A 16,188-nucleotide genomic window follows, 5' to 3' on the forward strand; every position below is an offset into this window, starting at 1 on the left:
GCAGAACTGGACAGGTTGGACAAATGGGCAGAAAACAACAGAATGCAGTTTAACAAGGAGAAATGCAAAGTGCTGCACCTAAGGAGGAAAAATGTCCAGCACACCTACTTCCTAGGAAATGACCTGCTCAGTAGCAAGGAAGCAGAAAGGGATCTCGGAGTCCTAGTGGACTCCAAGATGAATGTGAGTTGTCACTGTGATGAAGTCATCAGAAAAGCTAACGGCACTTTATCGTGCATCAGCAGATGCATGACAAACAGAACCAAGGAGGTGATACTTCCCCTCTATTGGGCGTTGGTCAGACCGTAGTTGGAATACTGCATCCAGTTTTGGGCGCCACACTTTAAGAGAGATGTGGATAACCTGGAGAAGGTCCAGAGAATGGCCACTTGTATGGGTAAGGGCTTGCAGGCCAAGCCCTACGAGGAAAGACTAGGGCACCTGGACCTCTTCAGCCTCTGAAAGAGAAGGTTGAGAGGCGACCTTGTGGCTGCCAATAAATTCATCATGGGGGTGCAGAAGGGTATTGGTGAGGCTCTACTCACCAAGGCACCCCTGGGAGTTACAAGAAATAATGGCCATAAGCTAGCAGAGAGCAGATTTAGACTGGACATTAGGAAGAACTTCTTCACAGTTAGAGCGGCCAAAAATTGGAATGGGCTCCCAAGGGAGGTGGTGCTCTCCCCTACCCTGGGGGTCTTCAAGAGGAGGTTAGATGGGCATCTAGCTGGGGTCATCTGAACCCAGCACTCTTTCCTGCCTAGGCAGGGGGTCAGACTCGATGATCTATTGAGGTGCCTTCCAACCCCAACATCTATGAATCTATAAACTCACGCAGTGACAAGGAATTAATGCCCAAAGAAATTTCAGTGGAAATTATCTCTACAGTAGTTTAGAGCTCAAAAGATAATGTAATTCATGTATTACATAAATTTTTTAAAAACTGAATTCACTATTTTCATAATCCTTGCAAACGTTTAAGCAATCAAGCTTTTCAAGCAAACACACTTCTCTAGAGATCAGGGTTAAACTCAGATACTTGAAAAATCACCATCAATAAATTTCAAATTGTATATTTGATTGTAGTATCACCGTCATGTTTGTTTGTTTCATAAGATATGCATCTAGGAGAGGGAAACAAATATGACATGAATTCTGTGACTTGTGAATTGATTTTCTGGTAGGAAAATTTTCAGGGCTTTAAAAAAAAAAAAAATTGGGAAGGAAGCTGCTATCTGGGAGGAATACAGATTTTTGTTAAATAATCCAAAAGCCACATAGGATAAAACTGAGACATTTTATTTTGTTCTATACAAGAGAAGATGCACAGTTGTACCACTGCATGAGGATTCCAGGAACATTTATGTTACCCCTCTATCCTTCTATTTTAATACAGTTGAATTGTTTTAAAGGTGTAAAAAAAAAAAAAAGAGAGCAAAAGAGAAGACCCCCTAAGAACAGGTGCTCTCCAGCCTCTGTTCTGCCTTCTGTTTCACAGCCTGCTCTTCATGAGAAGAAAAAAAAAGAACCTTTTTGACTTGTTCACTTAGGCCTAGATCCACAAAAGGAACTTCAGTGGCTAAAGAGGTGGAAATTGGGTTCCTATGTCTATAATTACAGTCTTCAATTTCCTGCCTAACTTCTTCAGTATTTTAAAGTCCACAGACACCTAAATAGAGAGCTTGGTGTTCCGTTTCTCTGTGGGTGCATCTATACCAGATGTTAAGGCGCAGTAGCAACGAGCCACTGTGCCATACATAGCTCATTGCTACAGCACAGTAGTGTTGCTGGGCACTAACCATGCAGTGATGATACAGCACAAAAGTAACAAGCCACTGCGCAGTAGCGTCAGGCAAAAGCTGCTCAGCAACGGTAATGGGCAGAAACGCCAGTAACTGAGCAGTCATTTAGTACTTGCTTATGCAATAATATAATGATTTAAAACATACTTACATGACCAAGTACTATGTAACTGCACAGTAACAACTGCTGCAACTGCACATAGATGCAGCCACTGTGCCCAGAAGCAATACCATCTTAGCATAATTGAGTGGCTTAGGGCTTCTCCTACCAAAGATCATTCAAGATCTACAAACCAGATACTCTTCCACCTAGGTCCCCTGAAAAGCCTGATCTGGTTAGTGTGCCCCAAACACAGTCAACACCCACTGACAACACTGAGTTTACCAACAAATCAGCCACAGTCACTTTCAAAGCAGAGTTCAGGAGAGTAACTGTACAAGAGATGAGGACAGAAGCAATAGCTGCCTCTTATATAATATCCCATCCAAAATGTATGGGATCTAGTTCCTTTCTCAGCCTGAGGGAGTTACACCAAAGTGTAGCACATCCAGAAACTTCCCAGCAGAAAACTTGGCATCAAATCACCCCCCTTCTAGTCTCAGACCATACACAAAATAAAATAAATTTGCTATAAAACAATGCTTTTTAAGTATGTAATGTAACTAATTCTACATATGGTCTCCAACAGCCTCTCTTTTCAGTTTTTAAACTGTAACAAATCACCATGATAGAGGAACACAAATTCCAGAACTGCAGTCAAACTATTTGAAGACATCTAGAATTAGTCATCGGCTCACTGGCAGTCCAATACTCATTTAATACATGTATTACAGACCTTCATACTCTTGCTTCTGAAGCTGTCAGACTTCATGATGTCAGGGCCAAAACAGAACACTTTCTGAAGCAGAGCTAAGTCCATTCATATCAACATAAGTAATACCCAGGCACTGTTGTAAAATAATCACTAGTGCACCAGTGAGAAAAAGAGGACCTGGGTCTTCAACTGACAAAATGAATGTTTCACACAGTGAAGGGCTTTGACAACTTTACTGAGGAAAGTCTCCAAACAGCTAACAGGCATTTCATGAAGCAATCGTAATTACTGCACTAACAATACAGTATGTTTTAAATCATTATATTATTGCTAATCTAGATTATTTTAAAAGATGTAGTTTACTTTGTAGTGATTAAGATGCATCTTCACATTACTGCAAATGTCAATTAACAAGTACTAATATTTCTGTCATAAAAGACATTATATTTGTTCAAAACTGAATACATTTATTGAGCCCAACCATTAAGAGTATATAGCAGACATTGCTTTAATTACTTCTTAACTGTAAGGCAATGTAATTTTCTAACTAAGTTTTAAGGTAATAAAAAGAGAACATTGTTTTAAGAAAATAAAATCTAGTGTAGTGTAAGTGCAGTAATATTTTGCTTTCTGGAATAACAATGGTATGCCATAATCAAACTTCCAAGTGTGATTAAAGAACTATCCTATAGATTCAGCAACATTTTAGGTTAAAAAAAAAAAATTAGTGCTGCTACTTCTGTCTGCGTGAAGCCTGGGCCTTTAGTTTTCTGTTGGAGCACATACCTGGACAATTAATGTACAGCAATAAACTCCAGCACACACCATGCAAGAATGTATTGCTCCCAGGGACCATATTTTGAACATGTACCAGAACCATGGTACACCAAGCCAGATCAGAGCAGCCCCAGCTGGCAGGGGACCTGGGGTGGGGCAGGGTGGGGGTCAGCCTGCCAGCCTGGGGCTACTCTGACCCAGCTCAATGTACTGTGGAGAGCCTGGCTGGGGCCCCTGGACTAAAGCACCTCTGTGCCCCAGCTAGCCCCATCAGCATTTACACATACACTGCTAAAGAGTAAAAAACTCCACCATAGGACAATACTTGTGTTTACAAGTACTAACCTGTGGCAGAGTTAATTAGTTTACTCCATACTAATAGCACTGAATGTGTAGATGCTGAGATGTTTACTGCAGAGCTAATTAGGCAACTCCACAGTAAGCATCTCGTGTAAACATACCTTGTAAGGCATACTATTGAATCTTTGTGACACTTACTATATTCTTTTACCTTTTAATAAACAAAAAGGCATCAAGCTTAGGCAGCAGAAACTTTAGTCTATGTCCTTTTATTTTTGGTATTAAATAAAATATAAAACAATATATCTTGTTGGGTATTAACTAACAGGCTTTAAAACTGCAGTATAACAAGAGTTCTAACAGACCTGAGCTTGCTTGATCACCTTAAAATGAATTAAAACTATGCTGTGTGGCCTGGGTTTTTAAAATTACTAAGACATGAAGTCTGTTAAAGCAAAAAAAGAAAAGAAAAAAAAATCATAGTAGGAAAAAAAATGTAAAGTCTACTGTCCACAATAGTTTTCTATAGCTAAGCTTGCTTTGGTGTGAAAGTTTTAATTACAAGCAAAACAGTGGGAAAAACCCATTAAGTATTCACTCATCATGACCCAGAGTACAACTTCCATCAGTTCCATCACTGCAACTGATGGAAGCACGCTCAATACATTACATAACCAGTGTGTACCCATTCGACACAATGACAGCCACGCTTTGAGGAATATTCCCTTATTTATGCTGCAGACTGCTTAAAAAACAGGCACATTTCATTCTGATAGGCAAAAAAGTACTCAAAGTTAAAGCTGTTCAAGGTAACATTTACCTTCCCTTCATTCTCTGTGTACCCCATCATAACCATAATGGACTCCAAGTAAGAGGCCAGCAGCAGCATAGTAATCAATCAAGCAACTGAGATTTAAGCTCAGTTTTTCGTCAGACACTTATGACTGGGTGCTCCAAGAGGAAATCATGCAACACATTACTCCTCCCCAAAAACACAAGTCTACTATGGCAGTCCTCTATTCCAATGCACAAAGATCAGGATACAAACCGTGGCCACCTTAGCAGAACCTACAAAAATACAGCAATTTAAGTTGAAGAACACACTTCTGCTCATGGGACAGAAGCTACACAAATGGCTTAAGGGATCATAAACTGGCTTAACCTTGCAACAGAACAGAAGTTCAGTGCACATAAACCAATTTTAAAATGGCTGAAACTGGTTTAAGGTAAGCCTGGTTGAATGCAGTATCAGACTGATTGAGGTAAAACTGGTTTATGAAACTTCTGTCCCAGACCCATTCCTGGTTCAAATTAAATCAGAGTTCCCCAGCATCCCAGGATGCTTTGCAGCCCTGGGTTCGGCTGTCTGCACCAGAGAGCAGGGTATGCCCCACCCCTTTGCTCCCTAGCAGGAGCAGTGAGAGTTGGCTGACAAGGGGGTGAGAAACCCAGCTGGGAACTGCAGCTGGGTCTGCCTGGGTAGGGGGCAGAGGGGGGAGGGCAGACCCTGCCAGACTTTTACCCACTGGAATGGAGGGGGTGGGGCACAGCAGGGGGCAATAGCCTGAGAGGGACTGCCCCCCAGGCAAACCCCAGCTAGGGTCTGGCGTCTCAGAGGTGCTTTAATCCCCCTTACCCAGCTCAGCATGATGGCCAAACCCCTGCTCTCTGCTCAAGAGATGAGGCCTATGGGATCTTCACTCCAACACCTAAGACTACTTGCTGAGTCCCCAAGAAGGACTTTCTGATACCCAGCTGTAAGGAGACACTCTGTCCTCAGAATTAAGTAAGACTTATGCAAGGCTTTCTCTTGTCTTTTTGGTTTACGTTTTGGCTAGGGACAGCCATCACACAAACCGGTTTAAGCAATCAGAAATGGGTTTAAACCTGTAACAGAACAAACATTCAGTGCACATAAACCAGTTTGAAAATGGCTAAAACCAGTTTGAGATAAACCTGGTTGAATTTAATCCTAAATTGATTTGGGTCAAACCAGTTTATGCAATGTCTATCCCACACCCCTTCTTGGTTTAACTTAAACCAGAGTCCCCCAGCATCCCACATGCTTTGCAGCCCTGGGCGGGGCTCTCTGTTCCACAGCATAACTGGCCCCGCCCCTCTGCTCCTTGGCTGGTGCTCTGGTGGAGACTTGCAGGCACAGCAGCGTCTGCTGGACTTCCCCCTGCCCCATCCTTCCTCCCCCCTCACCACTCACTGTTCAAGCAAGGATCCCTCCCTCCTCTCTCCCACACCACAGCCCATAGCCAGCATGTGGTATGATAGCTAATACTGAGAGGCGTTTGTGTAAGGCAGACAGGACAGTATTGGCTTAGGGCTTTTTGGAACTAATCAACAGGTCAACTGGTAATGTCTCTCCATCTCTTCCTTGGAAAAAAGTTGTTCAAGAAAAGCTTGAACTAATGAGAGGCTTTTTATTTCGCTGATAGACTGATAAATTCTATGCAACTCCCTGCTGTGTAAGAAAATGCCGTGACTCTGTCAGGAGCAGCAAGCGGGGGGGGGGGGGGGGGGGGGGGGCGCAGAGAAACAGGGAAGAACGCCTCCCTAATCAGTTTTCTGCCAGGGCCTGGACACACCTCCCCCCACCCCCCCTCAGCTCAGTACTATAGAAGGGAAAGGAGGGCTGCTCTAGTGGCCCCTGGGTTCCAGCCTGAGCCACTGCAGGCATGTACCTGCATTTCTTCAGTCTAGAGGAGATGCCTGTGTAGTTACAAACCATTTCAGCCTAGCCAAGTTAGACTAACCTGCAAAGATTGAATCAATTCAGGCTCAGGCTTTTTGCATGTCTGTCCCTACCCCTAGCCTTTAAGTTAGACTAAGTTGTGTGTGCTCTTATTGTGTTTTACTGGGCTGCATCTTAGCTTAGGTGAAAATTTTTGCTGATTCTTTGTGTGCTTGAGGTTGCAAATTGCTGTGCTGAATACGTGCTTGCTTCAGAGAAAGGACTATTCTTGATCAAGCTTTTATGAATTCAGTGCCACTACCTTTTTTCCCCACCCACCCCTCCTTAGTCTGGCAGCCTCAAGCAGGGAGCAGAGAGGGGAGGGGAGAGGCAGAAGTTTGCCCCCCTGCCCAAGGCAGGTGTCCTCCATGGGTCAGAGAGTGGGATTTAAATTTCCACCCTCCAGCATGCTGGCCCAGGGCTGGGTCCAGGCCACACCCCCTCCACTGGAGCAGGGAGGGGGGAAAAGCCTTGGAGCTTCAGTCCCTTCCCTTTGGCAGTGGCTGGCAGGTGTGCTCTAGCACTCCCTGGCTTCTGGTCTGAGCCACTGTAGGCATATGGCTGCATTTTCTGAATCAAAAGTGAGTATCTGTTCACTTGCTTCTCAATTTAATCTCTGCAGCTTAGACTAACCTACAAAAACTGAATCAATTTAGCCTCAGGCTTTTTGACTATCTATCTGTACTTAGCCCTGAGTACAGATACCCTGATGCTGACCCATGTAGATTTCTACAAGTTGTTGATACATTATATTTCCATCTACTGCACTAACTTCCACCCTTGTTTGCATCTCTTTTTTTTTTTTTTTTGTTCCAGATACCACAGGATGAAAGACAAGACACCAGGAATGCAGTTTAATTATGCCACAAATCAGAATAAGGCAAGACAGCTTGAGCAGTTAAAATAAAACAGATGGGCTTTTGCACTTAGAAGCACTTAAAGTTATTACATGAATAAATGGAAAAATCACAAAGAAGTCCAGTTTGTATGATAAACTTTATTTTTAAAAAGTCAAAACCAACACTGACCATAAAACATTTTTACAGGAACTGTGGGTGGGAATATAACACTCTAGGCAGTTGTTTGTTTGTTTTTTAAGTTTAGGGTGAATTTTCTTTATGTCTAGGGACATAATTATATGCCAAAGAAATTAGCTTTTACTATTCTAGATATCATAGCCAAAGAACATATTTTTGTAACATAGAATAGCTATGACAGTACCATCTTAAACTTTAATTTATAGCTCTATTGTAACTATACTGCTGATGCTCTGTATTTATTCAAAATCTTTTAGCAAAATTTACATAACCACTGTTCAGTGAACCTCATGGCTTAGAGGACTGATAATGAGATTTTGAAGATTTTCTTCTCCAGTTTATTATTTCCAACATAAACCAGGATATTAGAACGGAGACTTGTTTACACTGGATGTCTGTTGAGTGACTATGTAAAAGGAGCTGGCAATTCCTCAGTGCTTTAAGAAAAAAGCCACATCATTAAAAAGAAAAGCCACCAATATGCTTATCTTGTTAGGCATATCAAATGAATAATCAAGGAATGACTTGTCTGGGAAAATGAAGTACCTTCTTGCTGGGCAAATTCAGAGTTGAGGCCTGTTTACATGATAGATGGGCAAGGTTTTTGCTGCTGCTGTCTGTGCAATATCTGTTTTGTGAATAAACAGAGGACTTCCCGCTTCAGTACTGTCAATCCATCATTTTCATGGGCAGTACATTTTGAAGTGCTTGAAACAGGAAAAAAACTGACTGAAGTTGTGGGAAACTATAGAAACCAGTCATAAAAGGTGATGCAGTTGGTTGCTGCTAAATCACAGACAACTAGGGTACTGACTTTTAAATGTTGTAGGAAGTAAAGGGTTCCACATAATTTCTTAACCTTAATCCAAAATTTATTTTGAAGTTATGCAAACGATGGATTCTGCAAAATGAACAAAACTTTCAGTATTGACACTTCCTTTGTAAGTCAGAGTCCATGCTATATGTCAGAATTAATAACCGTTTTAGAAATTCACAAGTCACATGCAAGTAACTAATCAACTCACAAAAGGTTTGCTTTTCCTAGTCACGGATGATTTGCCCTTGAGGCCAGTACAGAGGCTTTTCATTCCTTTGCCTACAGCTAGCCTGTGCTTTGCATAAGCATCATTCTACACTTGCCAGTATTGTTAATTCTTGTTAAAACAGAAAAGCTAAGTTCAACATGAAAAATTAAAAAGGAGAAAGTCTTGACATCCCAGAAAAGTAGATCAGGTCTCAGGAGAATATCCCATAGGGTTGGAAAAGTCCCGAAGAAGGAATTCAGAAATTTTTTGCACTGTTTAGGCAGCATGTATAGCTTTAAAAAAAATAAATAAATAAATGCAAGTGTGGGTTTTCCATGTAAAAAACCCTACATATTCTCCATGACTAACTTATAGTTAGTATGGGCACCAGTGTGAAATAATCTTTATAAGAATCAGAAAAGCTGAAATACATGATGTGACTATCATAACCATAAGTACTAAAGTTATCTAATTAGTAGGGCCAAACCAAACTGAGGAGGCAGGCAGCTAATTTCACAGGCAGATCACAGGAGATGGCTGCCATTTTTGCACACTTATCAGGTCAGGGCTATCCCATGTCTGTGATTGGCCAAGGGGCCCCGGTGGCCCTGCCCCTTGGTGCTGATTGCTTGAGAGCTGTTGATCATATGGCCCCACCTTCACCACTAATTGGTGGAGAGGAGTGGAGCCACAAGACAGGCAGCGCTCAGCCAATCAGCAGCGAAGGGTAACAGTCTTCTTGGCTGTTCCCCTTTGTGCTGGCAGCCGTCTTCCTCCCTTCCCCCACAGTGGGCTGCGCAGCTGGACTGCAGCAGCCATGAGGACTGCTTATTTCTACTGGGGACCCAGCATTTTATTTTTAGTAAGTTTTTTGGGGAGGATTTCATAGGCATTACTCAATTTCATGGATAATGACCAATTTCACAATTTCCATGAAAACCCCAAACTGAATTGCAAACTGAACAGTAGGGCTGTGCGAAGCTTCAGGATCTGATTCAAATCAGACGAGATTCAGCCCAATTTGGTGGCCGAATCTCCAAATCCAAACTGAATCAGGGGACCAATAAAAAGGTCTGAATCGATACGAAGCTCTCCAAATCTTCAGAAAAGATTTGGAGAACTTCGATGATTTGGGCAGTCTCCGCCCGCTGCAGCAGGGAGCTGCAGCCAGTCTCAAAGCTAGTAAGTAAAGGGCGGGGGAGGGGGGCGCTGAAGGACGGTGGAGGGGACCATGGGGAGGACCCCTGCCAGCCCACAGCCCCTGCCTAATCCCCCAGCCCCCCATGGCTGCCCTCCCCACCCCACGCTCCGTCCCTTTAAGAAAAAAGAGAAAAACCCCAGGACTGCTCCTGCAGCAGCCTCAGGGCTTTGGGGGGCTCATGCAGAGCCCCCCATGCAGCATGGATCGCCCTCCACCAGCAGAAACTGGTAAGTCCAGGGGTGTTACTCTTTTTTTTTTTTTCCTTAAAGGGCCAGAGTTGTGGCAGGCTGGGCAGTCATAGGGGGGACTGGGACAGCAGGGGGGCGGGGGGCTCGTGCAGAGAGATCACCCCCCCCACCACCATCTGGCAGCACCCGGTGACTCAGGACTTTTTTTTTTGCGAAGTACCAGGAGCTGGGGCGAGCGGGGCAGCCATTGCCAGGGCTGGGAGAGCGGGTGGGGGATGGGCCTAGGTGATTTGGCCAAATTTGATTTGATTCAGTGATTTGAATCACCGTCCAGAATCCTGTCCCCAAATCAGCCAAATCCAAATCCGAAGCAAATTCTAGCTTCTTCGCACAGGCCTACTGAATAAGTCCCTACTAATTAATAAAGCAAATTATGAAGTAAACTACTCAAGCATACTATACTAAATAAGGAGAAACTGCTCTTTTGAGGAAAGGAAGCTTGAAAGAGAGAGCGAATATCAAAGATTATGCAGTCCATACTAAATAGTATCCCAGATCAAAAATTTAACTTAACATGCTAGTTGGCAGTACCCAGAAAAAGTCAGTACGAGAGATTATACTTTAAAGAAAATAGCCAGTATTTCAACTGGAATTAATTAATTGGTATTTTCAAAAGAAAAGCCACATGTTTAAAATGCCACATAGACCAAGATCACATTTACCCACTTAGTCACTCTATGCCACAATTGAAGGACATCAATGAAATATTGTGGAGAAGACTGAACTGTTCTAATTGGAATTCTAATTCAGAGCCCAATAATAATTAGGCAACTTTATGGACCAGGAATAATAAACCTACAAAGCTTCCAAGCTAGCTTTCAGCTGAAGACAGCAGGAAATAAATAGCAAATGAGGCCCGTTACAGACATTCATTTTCTCCTGGGAGAGTCCCCGGTGTCCCAAGAGAAACCATGTGTGTACAGGCTTTTTCTCCCAGAGTGGAAATAGCTACTCCAGGAGAAAAATAACCTGGGAAGAACCAGGGTTAAATCCCTTACAGGAGAGTTTCTTCTGGGAAAGCGAGTGTTTGTACATGTTGACAATCTTCTTTCCTGTATTTCAAACACTCAGACACAAATAAAAAAAATGTTAAAGAATGCAGGGTCCTTTTATAAGCCCCTTAGTAGAAAATAAGATTAAAAAACCAAACACAGAGAGCTTTTACATGGAGTTGTAATATTATGCTTATCTTTGTAGCGATCTGTCATTCAATGGACACTGATATTCATTAATCTGCAAATTATACCCAAGCAAAAACAGAAAAGGGGGAAAGGACACTGTTGTGCCATGTGAAAAGTGCTTTATTTTGTACTTTAAGTTTAGGCAGTCATTAAATTAGAAATTAAATGTGTATTCATTTTGTATTAAAACAAATTTCAACATATTGAATAGCACCATCTGGTGACTATATATGGATAGAAAACTGCTGATATCTGCAGAATGACCACTTAATTTTCGTTAATTGTTTTAAATAAAAATTACGGAGAAGCTATAGCTTTTGAACAGAACTATTCATAGTAATAATAGTTGAAAACACAGGAAGGAAACAGGGAAAGATCAAACTCATTTCATTGTACAAAAAATATTCCAGCTAAATGACAAAGGGGACATTAGACTGCTGTGAAACAATCTTTTGTATTCACTCAATTATTCTTATCTCTGTAACAAGAAAAAGGACTCAAAGCATTAAGGGTTCCATGCTTACTAAACCAGATAGTTCCAAAGATAGAGGATAATGCCATCAGATGCAAGTTAATTCAATGTGACATTAAATATTTTATCAAGCTACATCACTGTAGCCCTAATTTGTATTTTGATAGGAGAGGAAAGAAAAAAGCAGCTAAGGATATTGTTGGTATGGTTAGCATTAAAAATATTTCAAAGCTTTAAGCCAATAAAATTGTTAAACTAAGATTACTCATGCATGATTATCTTAATTATTTCCTCATTTTCATTAATTATTTGTTTTCCTAACACTGGCAAAGACTCAGTTGGAATACTATGGACAGTTTTGGCTACCACAGTTTGAAAGATAAGGATAAACTGAATCTACAGGGCTAGAGACAGGCATTACACATAAACCAGTTTAAGTGATCAGAAACTGGTTTATAACTGTAACAGAACAGACATTCAGTGCACACCGTGGAGGGGGAGTGTGTGGAGGCCCCTACACCCCGCACCCTCCCTCACACCCCCCAACTCCACACCCTGCCCAGCTAAGCCTAAGCTCACGCCTCCCCTCTGGGGGGAGGAAGAGGAGGGGGAAGAGTTCCCCCCAGCATGAAACAGCACCTCCCCCTGCCCTGGGCAGGGGGACAAGTGGGAGGGAAGTCTCCCTCTGGGGCTAGGCAGCATCCCATAGAGCCCCCCCCAGCAATGAGGAAGAAACAGGGTGAAGAGCCCCCCTCTGGGGCCAGGCAGCCTCAAAGCCCCCCTCCCCACCCTACCGCAAGGTGGGAAAGAAGGGAGAAGAGCCCCCCCAGCACCAAACGAGCCCCCACTCCCTGCCCTGTAGCAGTGGGGGAGAAGGAAGTGTTTCCCTCTGGGCCCTGTGTACCCGGATTGCTCCCAGCTGTCAGAGAGCCACTGGGACAGGCCTTCCTGGGCCTGGCCATACCCCACTTCAACTTCCCTGTGAAAGAGAGGGCTGCTCTAGTGCCACCAGAGTTCTGGCTTGAGTCACTGCAGGCATGTGCCAAACATCTATCCACTTGCAAACTGGTTCACTCTCTGCAGGTTAAACTAACCTGCAAAGACTAAATCAATTCAGGCTCAGACTTTTTGAATGTCTGTCCCTAGCCCAGGAGAGCAAAAACAACCAAAAAAACAAATGCACCAATTAAAAGGTAAAGAAAACATGACATAAGGAAAGGTTAAAAATTGTATTATTTAGTCTGCAGGAAAAAGGACTGAGTGGGTACCAGCACCAGCCTTCAAATACAAAAAGATCTGTATCCAAAAACAATGGTAATCAACTGCTTGCAGAACAAGGAAGATTGGACATAAATTACAACAAAGGGGATTTAGACTGAACATGAAGAACTTTTTCTTATGACGGTGATTAAACTGAGTACCTCAAGAGGCTACAGAATCCCCATCGCTGAAAGATTTTAGGTGCATGTTAGAAAAATGTTTGTTTAGAAAACTTTAAATAAGGATAAGAAAGATTGTACCCTGAAATAACTTCTTGAGGTCACCTTCCAGCTTCTCCCCCCACAAATTCTACAACATACAATTTACATCCTTCATATCAAATGAGGTCTCTGGGCTTGATCCCAGATCACTGGCTCACTATTTCATGAAAACCTAACTAGCAGACTGCAGATGTTAATACTAAGCTACTTACTGCTGTGAGCCCAGTGCCTTAGAATCCACCCGTTTTCATTTCTCTTTGCTTTCTCCACCCATTCCAAAATCGTCACAAACAAATTCATATTCAAGAGCAAAAGGATACATTCACATTAGACTTCCTCACAAACTTGTTTTACCTTCTGTTCCCCCCCCCTTTATAATCACTGTTCGTCAGCCCTGAACTTACAAGCCTTGCTGAAAAAACTGCTATTATCAGTTCTCAAATCACCAAATGCAGTATTTTTGTTTATTCACACATCAAGAGATATCAGGTTTCCAAAGTCTCCCACAGCAAAGTCCTGCTCTCCCACCCTTCTGATCACATTCTATAGCACATCATGTCCGAATGATTTCAGATTGGATGTTGATTCTTCTCCTAGACAAGTTAGTGAGCTGTTTTTTTTTTTTCTGATCACCCTTCTCTTACCACTGGAATTCTGTGACTTCTGGCAATACTTATCAGTAACCTTCCTGGGAAATATAAACAAGAACCTGGTACTCTCTTCTGTCAGTTTCAGTTTAACCATTTTCCTTTGAAAAAAAGTATACGTTACTCCAATGCTACACAGTGAGGCATTTCTCAAAGCTCCATCCTTAGCGCTTCTGTTTTCTTATATTTTTATTTTTCCTAACTACAAAACATAACTTAGGAACAGGCATTACATTCTTTTTTCCTGTATGATATGTCACTGTTACCAGCTGCTTTCATCATTTCTTCAAGGATGACACCAAACTCTATAGTTCCCTCCGCTCATTTTGATCTCTGCATCACCTACCTAGTTTCTTGCTTTTCAGTCTTTCATTAGTGGGATGTTTGATGCAACAAGCAGCTGACAGAGACAAGGCAAAATAGTTCCTCTTCCTGAGTGACATGCCTCTTGTACCCCATCTGACTACCATCTATTCTTACCTCAGACAACCTTATTGCCAAAGCCAGAAATCTTGGGTATCATCCTGAATGTGCTCTCTCCCCACTTCAGTTATGTAAATAAATCTCTACCCATCACCAGTTCTAAAACATTGTCAATTTTGTCCTAATTTAAGCAGTTTTCCTTAAAACTCACATTCACAATTTACGCCATTTCCATTTGAGACTGTTGTGAAGTACCTACTGATCTACAAAGTTCATCCAGCTTTTCACAACCTTCCTCCCAATTTCAGCAACTGGAGAGGTGCTTCTCCAAGTACATCCAGATTCCAGACATGTGACAAAAGCCAGCAGGTAAGCCCATGACAGACAGAATAAGTGTTTCAGTTCTAACACAATTCTATTTGCACCCCACTCCCATACTCTTCACAGAACTCAGTGGTATTTTCAAAGGATCTGTATTTGTGAAACCATCACATTTTCTGGCTCTAGAAAATATACTCCCAGGTCTTCCCCAAACCCAGCACTGGCTTCTGGTAACCTAGGACTCCAATTTAAAGTTTTTTGCTTTCTTTTAAAGCTCACCAATGACCTGCTTCGTTCCATCTTCTGTCCTCTTATCCATTTAACTCTTGAGCTCAGGTTAATGCATCCTGCTCCTCTAATGCTGGCCTCCTGGATCTCACCTTCCTGGAGTTCTTGGGTCTGTTTTCCTGACTCAGCAATACATTCACTTTCCCTTTCTACAACTTACCTCTCCCTTTCTTTTCTGATTGACTCCTTCTATAAAGAAAGAGTTTTGTGATATGATGTATGAAATGCATTCTATAGCAGAAACCTGTATAGTAATGTATTATCCAATCATTTCCAGTCCATTCACAAGAGTTACCATGTGAAGCGAAGATGAATTGTCATTGAAAATGTCTCTACAAATTGAACAACATCTACAAATGTCTCTACCATTTATCTATTTGTCTGGTCATGTCAATTTATACTCTGTCCTTTTTAAGACCCGGTGAAGGAGCTGACTTTGTATAGGGAAAATAATCCAAATCTTCATCATAAAAAACCCACATTCAAAATTAGTAATGATTTTTAAAAAATTCTATCTAAAATACAGCACTAAATAAAGAGAACACATGTAAACTGGAACATACATAAAATGAAACTAGCTTTATTACTTTTCGTTCAAAGTGCTCACAAAGCCTACAAAAATAATTGCTTTGTTCCTGTTTAATCAGCTATATCACATATTCCTTACTAATATTTTTCAACAACATTTATATCATTTTAATCCTTTTGACATTAGAAGCATCCGCCATTGCCACTATTTTATATAAGTAGTCAAATAAACAGCAACAACAAAACAACAGCAGCAAAATAGCAACAAAAATAAACTCTGATTTCAGATAATTAAAGGCACCTAAAGTGTTTCCCAATATTTAATGGCCCTATACAGATTTTTGGTGTCATGTTCAGATATTTTACCTTGGAGACTCAAATGCAATATCTACACAGGTCTCATACATATTTTGTACTGTATCCTACCATTATTACTACTATTAGCAGCTTCACAAAGATGATGTACTTGCATCTGCTCTCTGCCAGGCATTTGACTCCAAATGCAGTTCAACAGATTAGACCACAGTGCAGACAGCAAAATTTCTCAATTAATTAGGCCAGACAAATCCCCCCCCAGCATAACATACTGCACATCAGCTTTATTCTGTCATACAAACAGCCATTCCCTTTTACATATTATACTGATACAGCCATGTTCTTGTACTGTACATTTTTCTCTGATTGGACTATGAAATTGACTTGTTTTAATTGCTAGTCAATTTCATGTTCAGGATCTTTCACACCAGCAATGTTTCCGCTAGAATCCCCTCCCCTTCCCCCCTCTAAAAAGAAATAAAACCTTAAAGTGGCAACTCTTCTTTGTGCCCTTATTTAATACAAAGCTTTTATTCCCCTTCCACAAAGACTAAGTATACTGGCCCAAATATGACCTGTCAGTT

General features: G+C 41.7%; 1 protein-coding gene across 4 annotated transcripts in view; it reads right to left on the minus strand.

The window, feature by feature from the left end:
• KDM4C (lysine demethylase 4C) overlaps positions 1–16,188 on the minus strand; it is a 490,147-nt gene that overhangs the window by 397,137 nt on the left and 76,822 nt on the right. The window lies entirely within an intron of this gene.

This window comes from Alligator mississippiensis, chromosome 3, assembly GCF_030867095.1.
Source record: "Alligator mississippiensis isolate rAllMis1 chromosome 3, rAllMis1, whole genome shotgun sequence".
Classification (NCBI taxonomy): Eukaryota; Metazoa; Chordata; order Crocodylia; family Alligatoridae; genus Alligator; species Alligator mississippiensis.